The sequence below is a fragment of the Peromyscus leucopus genome, chromosome 8b (genome assembly GCF_004664715.2).
Source record: "Peromyscus leucopus breed LL Stock chromosome 8b, UCI_PerLeu_2.1, whole genome shotgun sequence".
Classification (NCBI taxonomy): domain Eukaryota; kingdom Metazoa; phylum Chordata; class Mammalia; order Rodentia; family Cricetidae; genus Peromyscus; species Peromyscus leucopus.
This window is the reverse complement of record NC_051086.1, coordinates 32,555,875-32,561,874: the sequence shown is the minus strand read 5'-3', so window position 1 is coordinate 32,561,874 and position 6,000 is coordinate 32,555,875. Positions and strand designations below refer to the sequence as shown.

General features: G+C 41.4%; 1 pseudogene; it reads right to left on the bottom strand.

Moving 5' to 3' along the window:
- Positions 1-2,975: 2,975 nt before the first annotated feature.
- LOC114681510 lies at positions 2,976-3,893 on the bottom strand (annotated as a pseudogene).
- Positions 3,894-6,000: the final 2,107 nt, after the last annotated feature.

Sequence of the window (6,000 nt, the reverse complement as noted above, 5' to 3'; positions counted from 1 at the left end):
CCTGTCCCTTCTAAAGGATTGTTTATAGGAATGCCAAGGGGTGGAGCAAAAGATCTCCCCCTAACTCAGCCAAGTATAGACCTCCCAATTACCTAGCAACCATGCACATAGTCAAGCAATATTCTAATGCAGCCCTGCTGGGTTAAGCAAGCTCAGCTCTCACTAGGAAAACTTTGTGGGCCTCCACACATTGTGTATCTATGTTACATTAAAAAAAAATCTGGCTGGGCGGTGGTGGCGCACGCCTTTAATCCCAGCACTCGGGAGGCAGAGCCAGGTTGATCTCTGTGAGTTCGAGGCAGCTGGGCTACAAGTGAGCTCAGAAAGGCACAAGCTACGCAGAAACCTGTCTCAAAAAACCAAAAAAAAAAAAAAAAAAAAATCTGTTCTTCTGTGGATCGATAGCTATGGAGCCCCATGGGACTGGACTAGGCCCTCTGCGTAGGTGAGACAATTGTTTAGCTTGGACTGTTTAGGGGACCCCCAGGCAGTGAGATCAGGATCTGTCTCATTCCCTTTGTGTGCATTTCCAGTGCGGGGTTGGTAGATTAAACGCCAGCTCTAACTTTATTTATTTATTTATTTTTTTGTAGAAACTCCATGTCATCATCTGCTGCAGCCAGCACAGTAAAAGCTAAAGCTTGGAATTCTGGAAGAGAAGAGCAGTGAAAAACGACTATGCAGAGGGACACACAGACTCTCTGGGTTCCTTTTAGGGGGACACGGGAGCAGCTTTATTTTGCAGCGTGGAATACTTAAAGGCTGGAGTGAGGTCATGAGGAGTGTCAGGCCTTGTCTAGAGCTTTAGAGGTCACAGGGCTCAGAGTTACCTGTTAGCATGCCTCCTCCAAAAGGTGCACCTGAAGGCATTTTCCTTCTGGCTCTCAGGCTATCCTGAAGTTATTCCACAGAAACATGGGAAAACCAAGGGAAAGATAAACTGAGTCACAGGTTCCCATTGAATTTAGGTTTGCCATTGATGAAAATTTCACAGGCTGTTTTTTTTTTTTTTTTTTTTTTTTTTTTTTTTTTTTTTTTTAGCTACTTTTACTGTCAAAGGCATATTGATTTAATTTAATTAGTGATATTGAGGATATTTTCACTTACCTTTTGGCCATGTGTATGTATCCTTTTGAGGGATGTCTATTGAGGTCTTTTGCCTTTTTGTATAGTGTGTGTGTGTTGTGTTGTGTATGGTGTGTGTAATATGTGTGTGTCTGTGTGGTCTGTGTGGTGTGTGTGCATGTGCATGTTTGAGTGTGTGTGTGTGTGTGTGTGTGTGTGTATGTGTGTGTACTGATTTTGATTATAACACAGGTTTGGGTATTTCTCCAATGCTATTTGTTTCAGGATATTTAAAAATTTCTTTCTTGATTTCCTCCTTATTCCATTGACTGTTAAAAGTGAGTTGTTTAATTTCCAAGCATTGGTCTGTTTACCATAGCTTTTCTTGTTATTGATTTCTAGTTTTGTCACATGTTGGACAATATCTGACATGATTTCATTAAAAATTTTGTGGAGGGGTGGAGAGCTCAGTGGTTAAGAGCACTTGCTGCTTTTGCAGAAGACCTGGTTTCCATTCCCAGCACCCACATGGTAACATGCATTAGCCAGTTCCAGGGAATCCAACACCCTTTTTTTGCCTCATGGACGACAGGTCCATGATGTACACACATATGTGTCAGCAAAACACTCTTATGCATAAAGTAAAAATAAATACATATAAAATTTTTGATGAGCCCTGTTTCATGGTTTCTCATATAATATCCCAAAATCTGTTTCCTATCCTCTTGAGAAAAAACCAAACCAAAACACTACCTACTGTAGCACAAAATCTGCTATGTCTATTTGTTCTAGCATGTAATTTAACTTATTTCCTCTCCTGATACTTTGTCCATTGATGCAAGTAGAGTGTGAAAGTCCCCTAAAACACTGCATCAAATTGGACTCCCTCATTTTCTATTTAGTGATTTTTTTCTTTATGTATCTGGATGCTCTGATATTGAATGCATGCATTTTGAGTCATTTTCTTGTGCTGAATTGCCTCTTTCATCATTACATGTCATTACAAAGTAAAAGAATTACTCATTCTTTTTCATTTCTGGAGGCATATTCTTGCACTTTCTGTTTTCCCATCTCAGCCACTCATGTGCTGGGATCACATGTGTACGCCACCATGCCTGCTGTGCATGAAATACCTTAGTCTTCCTCTTACTTCTCATGTTCTTAGAAGAAGCAAGTTTCTCAAAGAAATATATGTTTGGATATCTTAAATATTTACTTTTATCCATTCAATAATAAGCATTCAATAAGTCATCAGTAAGAACAGTAACTACAGATAAGCATTTATAACTGTCTTGTGTTAGAGTTCTCTCTCTGTCTCTCATGTTCACACTTGTTCTTCAGTGATTTTCTGTAGTTGTGAGTGTTTATTATCTTCAGAAGTTTTTGTGCTACAAGTCTGTGGTTAGTTACCATGAACCTTAAGAAACATCTTTTGATTAGGACAAACTTGTGATGTGAGAGTAACATGACATAAACATGAAGATAAGAAAAATGAAAGGAAATATACTAACATAAAACAACACACATTTTAAATCTTTCCTACTATAATTAACATATTTTATATTGCTTATTTCTTAGTGTGGTATTTCTTTTTAGTTGTTTTGTGTTTTAGTCTTTATAGAGATGTGGGTGGCTTATGTACTGTTTATGATACTAGAGCATTCTGAAATTTTATAATTATTCTTAGCTATGTCTATTTTTTCCTCAGTTTGAAGAACACCATTAAAAAAATACAATTCTTGTTTGAAACTCCCTATGGAAATATATTCAGTCAGACTTGCCCCCATCCCACAAAATTCTTTATGTCTCACTTCTAAGGGAAAGTATGTTGGGCACAGAATCCTTGACAGTGTGAGAGACACTATATAATATTTTATCCAGACACCTTTCTCCTCTTATTCCTAGTCTATTCATTTCCCAAGCACCTTCCACAGAGCCCCCTTCACATCTTTGTTTCTCAGGGTATAAATCAAAGGGTTCAGCATAGGGGTAACTATGGTATAAAAAAGGGCAACAAACTTTCCTTCACTCTCAGAATACCCATGGACAGGTTGGAGATATGTGTACATGGCTGAGCCATAAAAAAGGCAAACCACCATGAGGTGGGACCCACAAGTCCCCAGAGCCTTTCTGCCCAGCCTCTGACTTAATCTTCAGCACCGCGTGAGCAATGTGTGCATAGGTGCCTAGAATTAGTGTTACAGGACAGGCCAACATTATGACTCCAGCCACAAACAAGTTGTCCTCTATTCCCTCTGTGTCCTTACAAGCCAGCTTCAGGAGAACAAGCATATCACAGAAGAAGTGGTTCAGATGACGGCCGCAGAGAGGTATGGTCATGATGAGGCCTGTCTGAGTCAGGGAGATCGCAAGGCCTCCCACCCAGGAGGAGATGGCCAATGCCTGGCAGAGAAGGGGGTGCATGATGCTAGTGTAGTGCAGTGGATGGCACACAGCGGCATAGCGGTCGAAAGCCATTACCACGAGGAGCACACACTCAGTTCCCCCAGCAAGAGCACTGTGAAGAACTGGGTCATGCACCCAGCATAGCTCATGGTCTTGTCAAGTCCAGAAATATTGACAAGAAGCTGAGGCACAGTGCTGGTGGTGTAGCAGAGGTCCAGGAAAGAGAGGTTGTTGAGGAAGAAGTACATTGGTGTTTGCAGCCGACGATCCATTCGTGAGATTGTGATGATGGTGGAGTTGCCAAAGATGGTTAGGAAGTAGAAAATTAAAATGAAGATAAAAAATATGTGCTCCAGTTGAGGCCAATCTGAGAAGCCCATTAAAATGAAGCCACCTTCCAGGCTGGTGTTGAAACTGTCCATAGCCCTTCAGCCTCACAAAACAAGAAGACAATTCAATGCTTGCTATCGTAGGGGGCACTCTGAAGTCACTTGAGCCCACAGCATCACTCAAAGCTGTAGGAATCCTGGTACATTTGCCTTCCTTCTGGTCTATCTCCTGTTGACTCTCTGCCTAGGTATCACAGGCTGAAGACCCAAAGAGTCCTTGTTCTAAACCTGCAATCAGGTTGGATTCCAGGAACCGCAGGACCTACAAGCAGGATAGGTTATCACCCAATTATCTACAGTGGATTGGCTCCACTGTGCAGCACATCATCTGATAGGAACCAGATTGGTTTCCTGCTATCAGTGATGCACACTGTGGCGATGAAAGCCATAACCACAAGGAACACATAATCAGTTATACTCAGCAATAATGCTATGAAGAGCTGAGCTACACACCCAGCATAGCTGATAGTCTGATCATCTAGGGAAAGGTTGATCAGGAGCTGGGGCACAGTGCTACCAGTGAAGCAGAGGTCTGGGAAGGAGAGGTGCTCAAGGAAGAAGCACATAGATGCTTGCCGTTGGAGGTTCAGTGAGTGAGAGCAATGATGGTGGTTTTGCCACCGAGGCTTAGAGGGTAGAAAATGGAAATGAAGATGAGGAGAAGAAGTTCCAGTTAAGGCTAATCTGAGAAGCCTACCAATATGAAGCCTTCTAAGCTTAGATTGAAACTACCCATAGCCCCTACTTTCACAAACTTCAGAAGACAATGGAATGATTCTTATTGTAAAAGGCACTCAGATGCTCCTTTTGTTGAAGTGAGTTGATTTCTCACTTTGCTCTACAAAGCGATTAAAACTAGATGAAAGCCTTGCATGTTTGCCACCATTCTGCTCTCTCTCCTTCACCTATTGACTCTGCACAGGTTGCTTAGGCTGGAGATACAGAGAATTCTTGTTTTAAACCTCTAGTCAGCTTGGATTCCAAGAGCAGCAAAGACATGAAAGACTATCACCAAAATGTGAAATATTATCTACAATGATGACACTATATTTATACCCACACTGATCTCCCAAGAAGACCATTATTGGCAGATTAAAAATTTATGGGCTCACATTGCAGGACTAGAGCTGAGACAATGATAGCTGGACCACACCTTGACTTGGCTTGCTTAATAATGTGATCTTCTTGGCCCACATCTTTCTCTATTTAGACCCCAGTCTTACATTTGTACCCTACAGATAAACATGTGGTCACTGGATTCCTTTGTCTGATCCTCTTCCCAGTATGCATTGACTCAATACACTTTCTCTGCATCTCACGACTCCTTATCTTCAGTTGGCCTGTTGCTATTTGTGGCTGAGTCTACCTGTTGGTATTGATGGGTTTAGGGCTTTTGAAGTAAAAAAAAAATTACACTGCAAAGAACATGAATTAAAACATTATTCCACAATGTTCTATATACACCCCAGAGTCATAGGCTCCATATTATACTTAATTATTCAACTCACCTCTAATCTCCATGCCTAAATTTTCTATTCTTACCCAGGGAAGAGATGATTGGAGCAGTAGTCATGTGGCCTTTGCTTGAATCATATTCCTCCTGCCTGTTTGATTTGTGTCTTAATTTGGGCCACCTAGTGCTCTAGATAGTATATTTTCAACCCTGTGGGGATGGTGTTGCCTTCCTCCCAGTCTTGACTTGAGGACCCAGGAGCACCAGTGTGGAATCTGCTGTTAAATTCTTATGAAAGAAACCCCAGCACTGTTATTCTCATTTGCTCCTTTGCATAGTATGGGTAGTGTAACGGTCTCTGAGACCCTGTCCACGACCAGTCGTCATCTGCCACGAAGGATTTAGAGCCTGTAGCTACATCACAGGAAAAATACAACCACAAATAGGTTTCTTATGATGAGTCACCCCACCATGAATATTTTCTCACCTCTCATCATTTCCCCTGTGACAAGGTGCTCCCTTCTCACCAGACCTATCTTCCTTAAACAGTTTCTTTCTCTCTTTTAAATATGCCTTTGTGCCTCTACACGGTGTGACTCTTCGTCAGTAGAGAATACAGTGAATGTAAAGACAAATGTTCGTGGCTCCTTTTTCTGTCTAAGAAAAAGATGACACATTAATATCACT